The 20,403-nt window shown below is 41.4% G+C and overlaps 1 pseudogene; it reads left to right on the top strand.

Moving 5' to 3' along the window:
* Positions 1–1,059: 1,059 nt before the first annotated feature.
* LOC138832688 (U2 spliceosomal RNA) lies at positions 1,060–1,132 on the top strand (annotated as a pseudogene).
* Positions 1,133–20,403: the final 19,271 nt, after the last annotated feature.

Raw genomic sequence — 20,403 nt, 5'->3', positions numbered from 1 at the left:
CCTAGGGTAACCTAGAACCGACATATTCACTGTCTCAGACTCCTGTGTAGCTGGGATGACTGGCATTGTAAGCCCCTGAGTGACAACTAACTGCCAATTATGACCAGTTTACAGATAAAGCTTTTCCTCTGACCTGACCAGGAGAACTATTCATACTGAAAGAAAGGTGAAGGAAATAGGCTTGCACTTTGATCTTTACAGATTTTCAAAATGAATCATACCTTTAGGGATATTGACCAGTTGCTGAAAATAACCTGCAGCACATTCACTTGCCCTTAACTTCAATCAAGAGAAAAACGTTGCAAGTTCCATGAAAAATAGGTACAAACAAATGCCCTTTCTATTAAATATATAATCAAGTATGTTCAGGCTGTCAAAGTTAATGGATAACAAACATACCAGCTCACTCCAGGCAGAAATTGGTGTCATGTCAAGATGAAAATATGAAATACTGACAGGAAACACACATGTGGCTGGGACAAACATTTATACCGAAGCTTTTGCTTTTCTATACTCTTCAGCAATCACTTGTGTTTCCTAGTTACAGAAGAGAGCTAGAGTCCTTGCTTTAATTTAGGAAAACCAATAATAGAAAGCTACCCCTTCCTGTACGTACAACAGTCACAGAGTGCTAAACATTTTGCATCAAGTCTCACTTTCTAGCATCAGGGTATAGAACCTTTTTTTTTTTTTGGTCAGTTGTGGGGCTTGAACTTGGCCTGAACACTGTCCCTCAGCTCTTCAGCTCAAGGCAAGTGCTCTACCACTTGAGCTACTGAGCCACTTCTGGTTTTCTGAGTGGTTTATTGGAGATAAGAGTCTCACGGAGTTTCTTGCCTGGGCTGGCTTTGAACCACAATCCTCAGATCTCAGCCTCCGGAGTAGATAGGATTACAGGTGTGAGCCACCAGTGCTGGGCTAGGAACAATTTTTGAAGGGTAGGATTACAATTGATGGGCTCATAATTTCACGTGTACCTGTTAGGGAAGTAGATTTAGAAACTGGATTGAATCTGGAGATCTCTTTGGATGATATGGACACTTAAATGCATTAATTCTTATTGCTTCTCAACCTTTTGGCTAAGATCAAGTGTAGTATCTCTTCTTAAGTATATTAATTCTTTTGACTCACTAACATGATATAATTCATTTGTGTCTCCTCAATTTCTTTCATTACTGTCTTTATGACTTACAGTACATAAATCTTTTGTCTTTATGACTTGTTACTTGATTAATTATTATTAAGTATTTCACCTGACTTTTCAGTTTAGCTGTTGTGAACAGAATTGTTTTCTTGACTTCTTTAAATAATCTTCTGTGAGTTAGAAAGGCTACTAATTTCTATGTTTATTTTGTACCTTGGAAAAGGGCTGGTTATAGCAGCGTTTGGTGGGATCGGGTAGGGCTTACTAGAGACATGATGTATTGTCTTCAGACAAGGGCAATTTAGCATTTTTTTCCCCTAATTTGAAAAGTCATCTTAACTTCTGAAGTAATCAGGGAAATTGTTAGCAGTATACATTTTTTACATCCTTTTAGTCGATAAGTTCTGGATTTCCAGCAGCAATTATCCTTACTGGGCTAGAGCACATGTGGGCTTGGGGGCTATGGGAAGTCCTAGGAATCGTTCATAAGGCCATGATTGCACAGCTGCACTGGCTTCTCCTGGACCCCTGAAGCCTTCTGCCTGCTCCGGTCATTTTTATGGCTGATGAATGAGGGGATAAATATCTCAATAACTCTGAGCAGGAATAAAAGGGTCCCCACCACCAGGAGATGCTGGGGATGTGTCTCAATGGTAGAGATTTCGCCTGGAATGATGGAGTTCTGGGTTTCACTCACATCTACCACCATCTTTGCACACTCTTATTGCCAGTAGATTCCTTCTGAGAAACGTGACCTTGCTTGTTTTCTCTGTCAGCTTACCCTAGCCTTGTTAGTAGGATTAAATAAAGACTGTTGTTTTTTGCCCTTGTTCATGTTGCAATCTGTTTCTGCTCGTTACATTTGCTTACAACTCATCTAATTGGAAAGGACTTAAATATAACATGGTATTTCATTTCACAATAAGCTCTATAGCCAAAGTGACAGTATCAATTACATGACAACCAACTTCAGCTTCTTATTTCTTTACTTTTTATTTTTTATTTTTTGTCAGTCATGGGATTTGAAGTCGAGACCTGGGCTCTGTCTCTGAGCTCTGAGCTCTTGTGTTCAAGGCAAGCGCTCTACCACTTTAAGCTACAGCTCTACTTCTGGTTTTTTGAGTGGTTAATTGGAGATAAGAATCTCACAGAGACTTTTTCTGCCCCGGCTGGCTTTGAACTGTGATCCTCAAATCTCAGCCCCCTGAGTAGCTAGGATTGCAGGTGTGAGCCCCCAGCACCTGCCTTATCTCTTTAAACACTTCGGTTTTGCTTAGAATTAGAGACATTTTACATGACTATATTATTTGGGGGGAAAATCATCCAATGATGGGTATGGTTTTGGAGAATTTATTAATGTAACTTAAATATAACTTCTTTTTTATCCTTAAGTAGTTGTACAAGGGAAATGTCCTGTAAGAAAGAAGTATGTAAATGCAATGTATCTTGAACTGTGTGACACCTCCTTCAACAACCTCATCTCCCTTAGACCCACACCTCCCCTTACATTTCTTTTCTTGTCTTTTTTTTCTTTTTGTCAGTCATGGGGCTTGAACTTGGAGCCTGGGCACTGTCCCTGAGCTTTTGTGCTCAAGGCTTGCACTCTACCATTTTGAGCCACAGTGCTACTGCCAATTTTCAGGTGGTTAGTTGAAGATTAGAGTCTCATGTAACTTTCCCGCCTCGTCTAGCCTTTAACTACAGTCCTCAGACCTCAGCCTCCTGTATAGTTAGGATTACAGACATGAGCCAGCAGCACCCAGCACATTTCTCAGTTTTGTGATATATACAATGAATTCTTGACTGCGGTCTTCTCTTTCCCTCAGTGTCTCCCCACAATGTCCCTTGCCAGTATCCATTTTTGGCGTTTATTTTGTTGGGCTTTGAATTAGTCTGTCTAAACAGCTGTATGATTTGAGCTCTTCATATTGTCTATTCTAATTCAGTTAATTCATTTGTAACCACTTGCATACCTCCCAGTATGATTACTTATAGATTTATAGGCACATCCTAAGTACTACTAATGAGAGAAAACATGCAACCTTTGTTTCTCTGTCTGGCTTATTTCACTTAATATAATTCTTTCCAAGTTGTTCCATTTCCTTCCAAATAATACAACATCACTCTTTCTTTCTTTCATTTGTGTGTGTGTGTGTGTGTGTGTGTGTGTGTGTGTGTGTGTGTGTGTGTGTGTGTGTGTGTGTGCATGTGTATGTTAGGGTTTAACTCTGGGCCTGGTCACTGTCCCTGAGCTCAAGGCAAATTCTCTACCACTTAAGCCACAGCACCACTTCTGGTTTTTCTGGTGGTTAATTGGAGATAAGAATCTCACAGTCTTTCCTGCCTGGGCTGGCTTTGAACCACAATCCTCAGATCTCAGTCTCCCAAGTAGCTAGGATTACAGGCATGAGCCAGGGGCACTCAGCTAATATCACTCTTTCTAATAGATGAAGAGGTTCCTCAAAAAACTAAACATCAAACAGTGCTATGATCCAGCAATCCCATCCCTGAGCATTTATCGAATAGAACACAAATAAGGCTACAGTAAAACCACCAGTGCAACCATGTTCACTGCATACCTCACCATAGCTATAATATGGTATCAGCCCAGGTGTCTCTCATGGATGAGTGGATTAAGTAAATATAACCTTTAATTAGTAGAACATATTTAATAAGTCTGACACATATGAAGATAATTCTTCAGAATAGTGGCTCTAAACTAAAATCTTTAATTGAACATGAACCATTATTGCATTGTCAACCCTCCTCTATTCTCTATGAGTCATTAAATACTTGATGTTACATGTCAAGTTTCTCAGCCACCAGCTTTCTGAAGCCCTACCAGTTTGGTTTTTCCATCTCACTCCCCCAGATATCACATGGTTTTACTTCTCATCCCACCACAACTGAGAACTTGCTGTCAGAGAATAGAGGAGATTTGCTCACAGTGGTGAGACTGGCTTGCATACTTTGGGTTGATGCTGAAATCCAAGCACAGTTTCATCTAAATATACATCAAAATTGGGGGAAATAATATAATAGGAAGAGGGAAACAGTAAAACCTACCTGTAGGATTAATGCATTATTGCCAGAGGTTTAAATGGCTGTTATTTTATTTTGGAAAGCTGCACATTATTAAGTTAATGCAATTCTCAGAGTTACAATGTGATAATTTTATTCTTCTCATTTTCCCTCCTACTTAATTCTCCTGGTTAATACTTTAAAACTAAGTCTGATAGTCCTCATTTTGTAAATTAAAATGTCTTTGGATTTCTCTAGCGAGAATAGATTTGTAATAGCTTCACAATATTCCAAGGGAAAATAAGTAAGCTCTCTGAAGAAAGCTGGAATAGGCTACAACATTTTGTGCAGTAAAAAGGAAATATTTATAGTGATTATGGTTTCTTGGTAATTAGGATTGTCTACTCAATCAACAAAAGGTATAGGATTTTTCAAGACACCTCACTAAATACTGTTTTTATTGAAAGTATATCCATGAAATATTTAGAATATGCTCACATGAAAAAGTTAGTTTTTTTAATCTGAAATTCAAATTTAATTGAACTTACATTTCATTGGGCAGTCAATCTAGTATACTTGTTAAAAACATCTATCACCTGCATTTTAATTCTCAAACCAAATAAATAGTTTGTGTTTAGAATGGCAATTCACAAACACCACTTAAAAGGGTTTGATTAAAGAACAGTGGGCACAGAGTAACATAAAATAAACGTACTATTCAATGAATTTTGGCCAAGGAAAGCACACAGATAATTAGCACACAGACAAAGATACAGAATATTCCAGGACCCTAAATACATTTTGCTGCTTTCAGACATGCCCAAATAATTTTCGTTTTATACCTGAGATGTTTTAATGAATCAGGGATGAATTATGCTTCTGTCTCTTATGCCATGTCTACTACACAACAAAGACTAGATATGAACAATAAATAAATAACAAATATGACAAAATACCAACGATGTTTTTTCATGGATATCATATTACTTAATCTTCACATGGACAGAACTTCACCGGCATCTACCCTGAACAAGGTTCTGCTCATGTAGAGACATGTGGCTCCACAGCGGCCTGGGGTCCATATGTCATGTGACAGGAAAGCTGTGCTGTGGAGCAAATGCAGCCCACTCACTCACTCGCTCACTTCTCTTTGTTCCCACTACTTCTAATCTTCACGTCTGAGCAAGGACAGGCAATGGCATGGACTAATGACTTGAATGATTTTGCTTTGAGTGACTTTCACTGTACAGTTTTTTTTTTTCATTTTCTACTTTCAGCATTCCTAATTGAGCGTTGTGAAGGTAAAGAGTGTAGAATGCATTTGACTAAATTAGAATGAAATTAGAAATTTTGAAGTAAAACTAGTTACCTGAGGATAGTGAATTTTAGTCCTCAGATACCAAATAGTTAGATGGATGTGAGATTTGTGTTCCATGTAAAAGTTCTGCATTAATAACAGACATCATAAATTTACATAAACTTTCTCTTATTCCCTGGGTCATACTTAGAATGTGCATTTGCCACAGATTACAGTCATTATTTTTTCTAATAAAATTGAATTAAACCCCAAAGTGAATAGTGATTTTAAATATGTTTGTAATTTGGCTCTTCAGTAAAAGTTAGGGAAGAAATCTAGTCATGTTTATATAATTTCCTAAGTGAACTGTTTTAATAGTTGTTAACTGTGCAATAATGAAGCTTCAATTACTTTATTAATGATAATGTCACCTTAATTATGAACCTTACAAATTCTAATATGTAGTTTAATGAAGAGTAAAATTAATTTTTAATCTTTTGGACAGTTATATAGGAGAACAAATGGCCACATAAAACAGATCAAGATATCCAAAAGGTCAGAAGTAAGAAGATACAAACTTCAATACAATAATTTATCTAATCCTCTCCACTAACAAGGCCTGCAGTTATCCACAGACATCTGAGGTGGCAGGAAGGAACAGACAAGGCAGCCAGCCTGTATAATAGCTGCTCTCCAACATTGTGGCAGAGTCAGCCTTATGGTCAGTCAGTACCACTGGCAGAGAAACTTCATGAGTCTTGCTATGGCTCTTGGCTATGGTCATTATTTTTAGCATAGTAATCGTGGTGTGTGTGTGTGTGTGTGTGTGTGTGTGTATGTGTGTGTGTGTGTTTGTGTAGGGGGGATCATGGCACTTAAACTCAGGGCCTGAGCGCTGTCTACCACTTTGAGGCACAGCACCACTTCCCGTTGTCTGGTGGTTAATTGGAGATAAGAGTCTCATAGATTTTTCTCCCCCGGGATGGCTCTGAACCATTATCCTGGGATCTCAGCCTCTTGATTAGCTAGGACTACAGGCCTGGGCCACCTGTACCCAGCTCTATCCTAGTAGTCATTTTCAGTGCCGAAGTGCATCAATCATCATCTTGTACACCTTCGCAGGCCACAATACTTACTTGTGAATTACACCTTCATCTAAGGAGCTTAAATAAAATAAGCAATATGTCTAATATAGAAAAGTATATATCAGGGACAGACTTTTCTCCAACCCATGTCCCTTGCACAGAGGTGGCTCTCTGACACACCAGGTAATAAGGGCATCGACCAGCGGAAGTTCACCATAATGGGGCCAGTTCAGAAAGACTCTGTCCCTGAGAATTTCAACTGCTTCTTCTAGCCAGATGCCAGAGAAGCCAGGGGCTTCTAGATGTAGAGAGCTTTTTTGATGGGTTCTCTCAAATCTGAGGAATGGCCAAATGTATCAGAGGGGACTTCACCACTGTGATAACAGGGATGAGTGATTGCCCAGCTGGCTACAACACATCCCACAGGTTTCTGTCAGTGGAAAGGGAGCAGCGGCTTGTGGTTTGGAGCAGTGCCATGTGAGAAGGCCTGACCCATGCTCCAGACCTTGAACGTTGGAGGAAAGGCACACAGGGCGAGGAATGCAGATGACCTGGGAAACGGCCAAATGACTCCCACCCAGAGCATCCTGGCACTCAGCTCCACCAACACCCTGATCTCAGCCCAGTGAGGCCCGTGTGAGACTTACCACCTTCAGAACTGTACAGTGACAGGTGTGGATCATTAAGCTAATGTTTAACAACAGTAGAAAACACATTGAGTACAGAGACCGCCTTATTCCTTTGAGGCTGAGACAAGAGACCAGAAAGACCACACTGATGCTTCAAAGGTCTGAAAGCCAAACTATCTCTCAATGGCACCCCACGAAAGTAGACTAGGACATGTACTGTAGGCATAACCATGTGACTTCCTGCTGAGGGTTGATCAGGATTCTGTCTCTTAACACCATAGAGAAGCTGTCCAGAAGCAAGGAACAAAAAAAAAAGTCAGACTGATGGAAAAAGCAGAGATTCTATTGACAACACTGAGATCACATATGAGAAATATTTGGCAAGGACTGTAAAACATGGATCCTATAAATGCTTCAAAAATCTTCTGAACTCACCTGAAAAAAAAGTATAGAATTTCAGCCCCAAATAGAAGTCATAAAAAGGAAACTGGTAACTATGGAGTTGACAGTCTAATAAAGGGAAGGCACTTGCTGGTTGGGTCCAGCAGGGGAGCATGGCTGATAAATGATAGAACCAGTAGGTCTGAGGATGGATCAATAAAATCCAGTCAATCTAAACATCAAAGGTAAAACAGAGTGGAAAAAATACAGCAGAGTGCCAGAGATAGGTGGGATACAACACAATATCCACCGACTAGACACTTAATATCCAGAAAATATTCACTATTTGTATCAATGGAATCCCAGAAGGACCAGAGGAAGAGACAGGCAGAGGACCCAGGAACCCCCCAGCTCAACCATATGGAGCTATGGAGCACCGCTTTGCATTCCGCAGCACAAACAGATTGAAAATAAACAGCAGAATAAGTTAGAAAGCAAGTGGTAATTTAAAACGAAAACAGGCATTGCTACATTCATACGTGAAATAGCTAAAGGTGAAGCTATAACTATATCACCTAATCTTACTAACTGTTGGAATTATGACAAAGCATTCATATTGATGATCTAAAAGCCAATCATTTGACAAGATTTACTTGATATAGATACATATCAATTAATATGAGGATGCAAATTTTTCTCATTTTTACTTCTTAATTTATGCACACAAAGGTTTATTCATTTCAGTAAAAGACATGTGTGCTGAATATCCAGATTTGATATTCCTTCAAAAGCAGCATGCCTCAAGTCTTTTCATTCTTTCATCTACGGTCTGTGGTGTTCTCCAAGCTGCCTGTGGCCAACGTGATTCGTGGGGTCACCTGTAACCTCTGCACTCCAAACAAGTCCAAGGAGAGCTGAAGAAGGCCTCACTGCTTCCCCGAATTCCCACATACCGCTTCTCTAAATAAGTGACCAAGATTTAGTTGGTTTGAACAATAGCTACAGAGCAGACTGAGAAGTGAGGGCTTGTATTTCAGGAGCATACCTGTGCTTAGCTAAAAGGTAGCATTCTGCCCCTAAGGATGATTGGTAAGTGGATAGCATATTGGTAGCAGTCCCTGCAAACTTTCTTTTACCTCACTGAGTGAGAATGCACTTTTTTTCCCACATGCTCATGGATCATTTATCAAGTTGGATTAAGTTCTGAGCCATAAAACAAAATGTGTGTGGTGTGTGCGTGCGTGCGTGTGTGTGTGTGTGTGTGTGTGTGTGTGTGTGTAAAATGGTCGCTGTGTGTATGTAGGTATGTATGTATAGGGGTTCGTGTGTGTATGTGTGTAGAAGTTGTGTATAAGGGGGTCTGTGTGTGTTTGTAGGTGTGTGTCTGTAGGGGTGTGTATGTGTTGGGATATGTGTGTGCATACACCAGGGTGTGTGTAGAGGTCTGTATTGCATATGCAAGTGGTTTCTTGGATAATTCTGCCAAACATCTAATTAGCAATTTTTATTAATTTTACTAATTTATACAATCATTTAGAGAAAATAGTGAGAAATATTTTCCAGTGCATTTTTGTAAGACTGTTAGCAAGATTGAAGAAAGAACACAGAAAGAAAAAGAAAACCAAATGTTTAATGAATTTAGATACATGTATATTCAACAAAACTACCTCCCACATTTCATGAAATAAAGATACACAATAAGCAACAGAATTTAGGGAAGCTACACAATTCTGCTCTGGTGCTACAGAATCAGTTAACATAATCTACCATATGTCAACAAGCCAAAGAATGATTTTACGATCAATAAATGAACACAGAAAAGTCTGTTGGAAAAATGCAATATCTATTCATAGTAAATACTTCACACTGATGTCTCATGCCTGTAATACTAGCTTCTCAAGAGACTGAGATCTGAGGATTGCAGTTAGAAACTAGCCCAGGCAGGAAAGTCCATGTGCCTTTATCTCTAATTAGCCACCACAAAACCAGAGGTGGCCCCAAGATAAGGACATAAGTGTTTTTTTCTTTCTTGGTATTGTTTCTAATGTATTTATAAGGTGATTTTTTAATGTATTATTTATTTATTTATTTTTATTTTTTATTTTCGGGTCTGGTCATGGGCCTGAACTCTGGGCCCTCAGCTCTTCAGCTCAAGGCTAGCACTCTATCACTTGAGCCACAGTGCCACTTCCAGCTTTTTTTTTTCTGCTTTTTTTTATGTGGTGCTGAGGAATCAAACCCAGGGCCTCATGCATGCAAGGCAAGCACTCTACCACTGAGCCACCTTCCCAGCCCTTATAAGGTGATTTTTTGTTGCTTTGTATGTCCCTCCCCCACGGTACAACCCCTGTTTTCACTGTATTTGATGTTGGTACAATTTGTGGAGGGGAAGGGAAAAAGCAAATTGTTTAAATAGGTATACAGATGGACCCATTGCAACAATGAGATGTGCAAGATGTTATGTCGAAAAACAAACTTTACAACTTTGATAGGGGGGTAGGGTTGGGGGGTGGCTGGGGGAGGAAGTGTAGTCGTGGAGAAAGGAGGGTAGGGATGGTAGGGGAAAAACAAAGGAGAAGGCAACAATGCTTGCTCATGTAATTGTAACCCCTCTGTATGGTATTTTCACAATTAAAAAAAGTATCAAAAAAAAAAAAAAAAAAACAGAGGTGGCTCAAAGTGGCGAGCGCTACATACTGGAATCTGGCAGACCGGAGTCATACCAAATGGTCAAAGGGCCTCCCTGCAAAGTGCAGAACAAGCAAGACCGTTCACTCTCACCAATCTTATTCAGCAGACACAGAAGTTCTAATTCATGAATAAGGCCAGAAAATGAAATAAAAAGCATAAAGATAGAAAATAAAAAAGAATCTTCTCATTGCCAAATTTGTTTTGTTTTTGTTTTAAGTAGAAAAATTAAAAGAATCTAAGAAAAAAATTAGGTATAGCAAGGCCATTTAGCAAGCAGTAGGATATAAAAACAACACATAAAAACCAATTTGTTTCATACTGGCCAAAATCATGTGTAAACAAATTAAAAATACACATTTAAAATTGTTCCGATGCTAATGAGATGTTTCATATGCACTGATCAGAACGTACACACTATCTGCTTCAAATTTCACAACACTGATAAGAAAACTCAGAGATCTAAACCAATGAAGAGACATACCACACAATAGATAAGGTGTTTCAGAACAGATATATTCTGACCTAAATAATCTACAGTTTTCCTGTTATTCTCATAAAGCTCCCAGCAAGAACTTTATAGTATGCTAGCTTAACCTGCATACTCTGAACATGCCAGGCCCCACAAGCTCATGAGCCAATTCCTTAAAGTGGAGTATCTCAAATACAGATAGATACACAGATCGATAGATAGATAGATAGATAGATAGATAGATAGATAGATAGATAGATAGATAGATAGATAGATAGATAGATAGATAGATAGATAATCTATATACATATCTAGACAAATACATAGATATATGCATATATATACATACATATACACACTCATACACATGTATATATCCTATGGTTTTATTTCTCTGGGAAATCCTAATAGGACATCAAATTTTAAAGAATTCAATCCCCAAAGAAAATATTACTATGATAGCACATATTTTTGCATTCAATAGGTTCATTTGTATGTAGGAAGTGATGGTAATCTTCGTTGTAGAGGATTCAAATAGTGTACTGGATAAATGCTTGGTCTTTAGAGGCAGATTTACTATCTTAAAACCACAGCTCCAAGATGCCTAGCTGTGCATCCATGAGCAATTGACTTGCCTTCCCTGGCTGAGGGCAGGAATGCATGACTTGCCTTGCTCGGTTGTATGCTGCAATTTGCAGTGCTCCAGATAGTGGCTGGCATGTGAAAAACCCTAGGAAGTTTAAGCTACCCCATCATCGTCCTTTCCCTCCTGAAATGCATTTCCTTTATACAGCGTATTTCAGGGCATTACTATATGATGTTTGATCAATCTTGCCCAGCCCGGTAAGAAAAAGCAAACCTTAACACTCTGGTGTAGAGTAGTTTTTAGTATAGGAAAAAATACAGACTAGCAGGCAAGCCTTCTAAAAAGGTTCCTATGGACAATTTACTGACCATTATCTAATGTGGAGTTAAAACAGTAGAAGCGGCCATTCCATTCTCTTCCAACTCAAGAGTTTCCTCTTACTTCAGAAGTAATTGCTTTCAATGATTACGCTGAATTGATTTCATTTCACTAAAAGTTTACAGGCCATTATAAAATAGCATCTAGTTCTAGTTTGAGGGTGTTTAAAACCATGAGGAGAGTCACTGTTTTTGTTGGAAGAAATGCCTACATTATTTAAAGTGTATACATTGAATAACTTCAGACACAGGATGCAAAGCAAATCTTCCAGGAATGAGTGAGAGGAATGACGCAGTCGATACAGAACAGGGCTACCTCCATGCCCAGTGCTCCATCTGGCTATTACCTGCTGAGCTTCATGTCTTTACACACTCCCATGCCTAGAATGTCCATGAAGATGTTCAACACCTCTGTCTTATAGTGTGGTACCGAACCCAGGCAAGAAAGGCATTTAGACCTTAGAAAACAGGGTATAAACAGATCCCATTTTGAATCATCCTACCAGAGAATTATTGATTTATAAAGCGTTTTAAGCCTAAGGGGCAAATTAAAAATATCCCTGATTGCAAAACCCACTTTAAAGAAATTAATAAGTGTTTATTTTGAAACTTCTCAGTATTTCAAGTGCAGACATTATTTCATTAACCTAGAAGCTCCAGAAACACCAGTTCTGATGTTCTTACTCTGTCTTTATCAAAGAAACAAATGGACTCAGCTACAATTCTAATACAAAGGACCCTAAATTCATTTTTTAAAACATAGTAAGTGCTTGTTTCATTTACAGAGTTTCAGAAGTCGTTTTATTTGCCAGTTCTGTTGTTGGTTAAAATCTGTGATTCAGATCCTGCTGCCATCATTTATTCTCTGGTACATAAAAGATAGGGAGAGAGATTGATTACAAACCTGTAATTCAGCCTCTAGGTGTGAGGTTTATGATATTCAGAGAGCCTTGAGATTAATGACAATTTACAACCCTTCTTCTTTCTCTTTGCTGCAGGGCCAAGGAGAAGCCAGAAGTCCAGGCAGAGTCATTGCCTGCATTCTCTTCTGCCCTTTCTCCACGCCTAATACTGCTTTCCCTTCTTTCTCTAAATTAAGTAGTAGAAAAGCTGGCTCCTGCTACTTCAGAGTTTGAGTATTATAAGCTTAAGTTCCTAGAGAGAGCAAGAGACAGACAGTGATCACTTCTAAGTTTACAAGACAGTGTCCTGAGCTGGTCTGGTTCAGATCTAGTACCACAAAACTAATCAAATGCAGATTATGCATTGGTCTTATAGCAACATACCTCGGAGACTGTCACTGTGGATGGAGACTTCGCAAGACAATAAGGGTGCCCAGGAAGGGACTAGTTGTCAGAAAACCCAACTGATTTTCAAACACACACACACACACACACACACACACACACACACACACACACAGAGAGAGAGAGAGAGAGAGAGAGAGAGAGAGAGAGAGAGAGAGAGAGAGAGAGAGACAGACTATTCTCTTTTTCTCAACATGCACACATGAACATATATACATCTATTATTTTTTAGATAAATAAAAGCTATTTTTATATAATCATTACTAGAAACCACAGTTACAAAGGGAATAAACTCAAAGGATTATTTAATTTTTTCCCTTGGGGGAACATATTCAGAGCTCCATGGTTTAAGATCAAATTCTTTTGATATAATTCCCTGAGGTTAGACTTCTTTGGTTCTTGTAATCCAGCAAATAATGACAAAAGTAACCACCCCAAACTCACATGGTAAAAATTAATGGTAGAAGGAAAATAGTGTCATTGTATAAAATTCTCAGGTTAGCAAAAATAGGAAAGGAAAATGCCATATATTGCATTATAGCTTTATAGCATATAGTTCATAGTCTGGCTAGAACAAACTAACTGTATGTACATTCATTTATTTATCTCAGTGTTCTAGATATTAAATCCAATTGCACCAGTGCTAGCTCTGTGAATATTTTCTGTTATGTTACACTCACAATGAGCTTGGGAGGGAAGTGTGGACAAGTCTCCATGGGTGAGTGTATCTCTAAACCTAACTACTACTATGGTAGTAGTAGTTTGATGCAGGTTTTCTTTGGAGTCTAACTAATTATGGACCCTATTCAAGAGCTTGGAGATCTTCTGAAAAAAAAAACCACAACAATTCTCTCATTTGTGATAACTTTATTCCTTAATGCTGCTGACAGCTAAGAGATTTGTGTTTTACTAACTGCTTCCTTACTTTCCACTGACAAATCTGACACTCGGGAAACAGTTGCAGACATTAGACCTTGCTGTGTTTCTAGACAGAAGGACAGAACGGTAACTCCCATGCAGAGACACAGCTTTCAGATGACCCTCGTTACTCCTGGAATAGTCATAACATTTTATAGACACTTATTTCTGAATTAGTAAAGCAACATCTGTTTTAAGAACAAAAAGCTTCAGGAAAGTCCAAGTTTTATGCTTAAGAAAGATACACGATTGCCCAATCCTCAGGTGTAGACTAGATACAGTAGAATTCTCTTAACTGATTGACAATTTACTGGCCATCTGGATGGGATTTCATCTCATCTCTCCTAAGCAGCACCTCACTAAGCAGTGGAAGATGTAGCCAGCACACTGATAGGTTCTGTTTCCTATTTGTTCTACCACAGCTTCTGTTTTCGATGGATATATGATTGGCATCTAAAGAGGCAATAGGAAATAGTAACTGGCTGCCTCAGGGTATAGAAATACCTTCTACTGATTTTTAGAGAACTGATATTTTTATTGCAACCTGCTCTATTTTGAAATAACCAGTGCATGTTTTGTGTGAGGAGCTAGTTGCTGGCCCAGAGAAGCACAGGACTGTACTCTGAGAATGGGTTTTGCATTCAAATGATTTAGGTGTGCATTTTGGCCTCCAGGTTCCATTTATCCTGGGACAAGTACTCTGAACCTGAGTCCCAGTTGCTTCATTAGTAAATGTGGTTTCATACTGGTACATACTCTTAAAATTGTTGTAGAGTTTAGCTTAGCTATTATATTTGGAGTGCCTTCCACAAAGTAATCACTATAAATTTGGGTTATTATTAAGTTTAGTCTCTAGCCAATGACTCTGGTTCTGTCACAACGCCATTAAACACCTCTTAGCTCCTTCTTTGATTTTTCCTTTGTATCTGAAGTTCAATTTTTTTTATATATCATTGAGTCATTTCGCCAAGCACAATGCCGTTGTTTTCAAATGGGTACTCAGAAGCACAGGCTTGACCTTGTAAATCCCAGTTACTCTGTCAAAAATCACTTCTTTTCTTCTACATTTTCCAAATGGACCACAGAGTGTAGTCTGACGCAGCATGAACATAACAGAGCAGGGTGAAATCATTAGCTTCTTCCTTCATCTCAAAAGATAATTGCAGAATTATATTTCACAAAGTGAAATGGAAAAAACCTTACAGAAGATTTATTTCACAAAAGAGGAGCGGATGGGTTGGGAACACTGAATCCACACTCAGTCTCCAAATTCAAAGACAGAATATATCAGGAATATGACCTTGGAAAACTTTCTTTTCTCTAAACTAAGAGATTAATAACACTATGGCTACATTGAAAAGATGAATAGGAATTTTCTTAAAACCTCTACTTCTAGCAATTGCTAAGAGGCTTTGAGAGAGCATATAATCTATTCAAAGTCAATGCTCCCATCCTAAATAACTCTTTTCTATTCTCTTTAAATAATTGTGAACAGGAGTTGCCATTTAACAAAGCAGTCTATGAATATAATACAATCATCTTTCCAAACTCACCCCTTCCCTCATGCTACTTAATTTTGTAGAACATACATGGGATTCTTGACTGCATTCTCCTCTTTTCTCTTCTTCATTTGTCCATCTTTTCCCCCAGACTCCACCTCACCCCTTTCAATTACTCACTTTCTGGTGTTTCATTTTGCTGAACTTCGATTTTGGCTTTCTAAGGAATTGAGCTCTTTGTGTTCTCCCTTGAATCTACCATACTAGATGCTCATAAGGATGAAGCCAAACAGGAATCTAAAAACACTGTTGATGGGAATGCTCAAACACTCTGGAAAACAGTGTGGAGGTTCCTCAAAATCCTAAACATATAACTACCCTGTGATCCAACAATTCCACTCCTTGGCATTTACCCAAAAGATTACAAACCAAGATATAATAAAGCCACCAGCACAACCATGCTCATTGCAGCACTTTCACCACAGCCAAAGTACAGAATTAGCCAAGATGCAACTCATCAGAGGAAAGTATCAAGAAAATGTGGTATATATACACATTGGACTTTTACTCATCCATTAGAGAGAATGATATTGTATCATTTGTAAAGAGATGACAAGACGCCTGGTGCCGGTGGTTCACACCTGTAATCCTAGCTACTCAGGAGGCTGAGATCTGAGGATTGCGGTTCAAAGTCAGACCACGCAGGAAAGTCCTTGAGGCTCTTATCTCCAATAAAGCACTAGAAAACCGGAAATGGCACTGTGGCGGTAAAGCGCTTGACTTGAGCTGAAGAGCTGAGGGACAGCACCCAAGCCCAGAGTTCAAGCCCCATGACCAACCAAAGAGACAGAGAGAGAGAGAGAGAGAGAGAGAGAGAGAGAGAGAGAGAGAGAGAGAGAGAGAGAGAGAGAGAGAGAGATGAAAAGACCTAGAAAACATTAAGTAAGTCAGGACCAGGTAGACAAAGATGGGTGCCTCCCCTTATATGTGGAAACTAGTTTTAGCTTACAAACTCATAAGTGAATATGTTGAGAGATATGCAAATATATACAAATATATTAATTAAATCACTATTTCTATCATAACTTGTTCTTTCTGGAAAAGAGCAGAAGGCCCTCAGTCTCAGGACAATCTGAGTGGACATTTGAGGAGCTGTCTTGAAGTCATGTGGATAAGAACAAGATACTAGAAAGAGAAGAAGGGGAGGAAGAGGAGATAGGGGAGGAGGAGGACAAAACACAGAGAGAGAGAGCAAGAGAGAGAGAGAAGAAAAAGAAAGGAAGAGAAAGAGAGGAGAGAAGGAAGGAAAAGGAAAAGGAAGGAAAGGAAAGGGAAGGGAAGGAAAGGGAAGGGAAGGGAAGGGAAGGAGAGGAGAGGAGAGGAGAGGAGAGGAGAGGAGAGGAGAGGAGAGGAGAGGAAAGGAAAGGAAAGGAAAGGAAAGGAAAGGAAAGGAAAGGAAAGGAAAGGAAAGGAAAGGAAAGGGAAGGAAAGGAAAGGGAAGGGAAGGGAAGGGAAGGGAAGGGAAGGGAAAGGAGAGGGAAGGGGAGGGAAGGGGAGGGAAGGGGAGGGAAGGAGAGGGAAGGGAAGGAGAGGGAAGGGGAGGGAAGGGGAGGGAAGGGGAGGGAAGGGGAGGGAAGGGGAGGGAAGGGGAGGGAAGGGGAGGAAGTCTAGATTTTTGGTTCCTGACATCTTTATAGAGTCACACACAAGCCTGAGGAATAGCCATCTGTACTTCTTTGGACAATAATTATTCGGGGTCTACATCACAGACAGTTTTACATCCTAAATATAAATACACACCACTACTGCTCTTTGTAATAATTTTTGCCCATCTGCTTGCAATTTTAGCTACTAAAAACAGCATTGTGATATGCTGTGTGGCATCTTGTTAACTAGCCTCTCTGCTTTTGTTAAACATATCCTAATTATCTTCTGCTAGCAGAGTGATGAGAAGATGTGCCCTAAGAGTAGAAAATAGCAGCTTCCGTGGTATTGCCCTCAAACCCCAGAACCCCAGAAGGTGGCCTCTTTTTGGAAACAGGATATTTTAAAAATTTGATTACTTAAGAATCTCAAAGTAAAAAAGCCATTGTAAACTTAAGCCCCCAATCCGATGACTTATGTCTCTATAAGAGAAAGGGACACAGAGCGAAGCCATGGAAGCCAGAGGCTTTCAGAAGCTGTCAGAGCCAAGGACAGCAGGCGTGTCCCAAAGACAGAAGAGTCCAGGAAGGATTCCCGGAAGAGCCCCCAGAATCTTTGTGGTTCCCCTCTAACTTGAATTTGTCCTTCTTGTCCCCAGAACTTTGAAAGGAGAGGGGTTTTTTTTTTTTGCTTGTTTTTCTAAGCCACCGGATTAAAGGTAATTTGTTACTAAGTCCCTAGAAATTAAAGACAAAAGATAAACTATATGTGAAACTACATTTGGGCGCTGATCGTCTCTTCACAAACCTCAAAAGCGGGATCCATGTATCCTCAGAATTCTCTGCCACCCTGTGGTTAGGGGCTGGCTGTCCTCAGCTAAAGGCAAGGGAGACAATGGTGGCTTGTCTGTAGCAAGCATCTTCTGAGGAAAGGGGCAAGGTAGAAAGGGACCCAGAAGGGATCCACCCTCACCAGTGCATGAAGACTCACCTGCAGAGATACACTGCCTTCACCTGCAAGTCTGCAGCCATTACAAAGGCCAGGAACACATAAGGAGCTCCCCAGAGGGGTTTATTGCAACCCCAGAGCCTACTACAATCTATTCATGTACAATACCTGTCTCTGGTAGCAAACGTTTACATCAACTATCATTGTGTGAAGTTATCATCAATGTTATGTACCTTCTGAATACTCAGCAATAGTATTTTAGGGACAGGGTATAAGCTATGTGAATGCCAGGTAAAAAACACATAGTCAACAATACATACTCAACAATCCTCACGTCTGTGCTCAGTATATGATATTTGGAGGTATGGCTGACTCAGTGACTTCTCTCACCATTCTGCTGTTCATCTTCCGTTCCGGAGAACCTATGCAGCAGCGATACTACAAGACAATATGTTGGAAATGATCTGTACAACTTGGGGAGGGGGAGGACCGGAGGGAAGGGAAAGAGGGAGAAAAATGAGGGAAGAGGTAACAAGTTTGACAAGAAATGTACTTATTTTACCTTAATTATGTGGCTGTAACCCCTCTGTACACCACCTCGACAAGAGAAGAAGATTTATCTGAGTTGTGCTTTACACACCTGGAGGTGTGCGAGCATGCTCTTGACCAGTTCCAGCATGTTCTTGGCCCAGTCTACTCTGTCTGAGGAGTGCTCAGAACTGATTTACCAAAACACAGATGCGTCATCCATTCACAACTCCTAGAGACTGGGATGTCGAGTGTTTCCAGGAAAGGAGATGAAAAGGAGGCGGCCAGCAGCCGGCAGGTGGGAAGGACGGCATCCTGTGTCCAGACCCGAGTGGAGCGGGCTCGCGTGGGCTTCAGCCGAGAGCATGTGAACAGAATCCATCATCTGTTGAATTTGAGCAGAAAATAGCAAACAAGGAGCAGCTCGGAGGGGAAATGAACTAGAAAATGAGCCGAATATTAGAAGGAGGAAGGCGCAGCGTCTCCGCTCATTTCTTCGGGTTTTTTCCCATTAGTCGGGGTCGGTGTAGATTTCGTAGGGGAGCACGTTCTAGAAAACCAGCAATATTTTAACATGGTGCCTGTCTGTCTCTCTCATCAGGTAACTAGGGTGACAGGTGCTGAAGCCTGCAGCCTGGGGCTCACGCCTGTCATCCCAGCTGCTCGGGAGGCTGAGATCTGAGGAGCTAGGTTCGAAGCCAGCCCAGGAAGAACAATGTCAAGTGAGGCTTTTATCTCCGATTAACCACTCAAAAGCTGGAAGTGGAGGTGTGGCCCAAGGGGTCGAGCACTAGCCTTGAGCACAGTGCCCAGCCCTGAGTTCAAGCCCCACCACCAACCACAAAAGGACATGTGCCGTTAGTGAGGTCGACCCAGACTACTTCCCTAGGGTAAGCTCTCCCTCGGAGCTCCGAGGGCCTTCTAGAAGCTCAGCGTCTCAGACACAGGGAGAGCGGAATCGCCAGCGAGGCCCCACCTTGACGAGCTCTGGTCCAGCCGTGGGAAGGAGTGCAGGAGCAATGGCCACCACGTTGTGCTCGTGAGGCCATGGCGTCACCGAGCTACAGGAGCCGTGCATGGAGCAAGAGGTGGCCGGACGTGCGTGCATCGCCCACAGAGGTTGAACAAATGCCTGCGGCAAGGAGGGTATGTCCCCGGGAATGTCTGGCAGGAGCAAAAGCAAGAGGCATGGACCAGAGCTGCTCAAAGTCGGCCCAGGAGGCCGTCCAGTGTTGCTGGAGCTCTACACGGGAGGCGGCTACCTGAGGGGGCGTGGCCGCCACGAGGGGGTGTGGCTGTCACCAGGGGTGTGGCTACCACAAGGGGCGGGGCTGTCACGAGGGGCGGGGCTGCTGCAAGGGGCGTGGTTGCCACAAGGGGGCGTGGCTTCGTGGGGCGGGGCTGTCGTTGGGGGCGTGGCTACCCGAGGGGTGTGGCTGACGTGGGGCATGGCTGCCATAAGGGGCGTGGCTTCGCGGGGCGGGGCTGTCGTTGGGGGCGGGGCTGCCCGAGGGGTGTGGCTGACGTGGGGCATGGCTGCCATAAGGGGTGTGGCTTCACAGGGCGGGGCTGTCGTTGGGGGCGTGGCTGCCCGAGGGGTGTGGCTGATGTGGGGCATGGCTGCCATAAGGGGTGTGGCTTCACAGGGCGGGGCTGTCGTTGAGGGCGTGGCTGCCCGAGGGGCGGTCCTGGACCTCCACCGCCTACTCAGCTCAGCACCCACAGGGTGACCTCTGCTGCTGACCAGCACGGCGCATTCACCCATCCCCATCTCAGCCCTGTACCCAAAGCTGCTTCCTGCTCCTCCCCAGTTCCGTGTCTGAAAATCAGCTCGACAGACCCACAGGTCACCATGTTCCTGCCAGTCTCACTTGGGACT

Source organism: Dipodomys merriami, unplaced genomic scaffold, assembly GCF_024711535.1.
Source record: "Dipodomys merriami isolate MVZ:Mamm:240054 unplaced genomic scaffold, mDipMer1.0.p SCAF_2, whole genome shotgun sequence".
Taxonomy (NCBI): domain Eukaryota; kingdom Metazoa; phylum Chordata; class Mammalia; order Rodentia; family Heteromyidae; genus Dipodomys; species Dipodomys merriami.
This window is presented reverse-complemented; position numbering and strand designations above follow the sequence as displayed.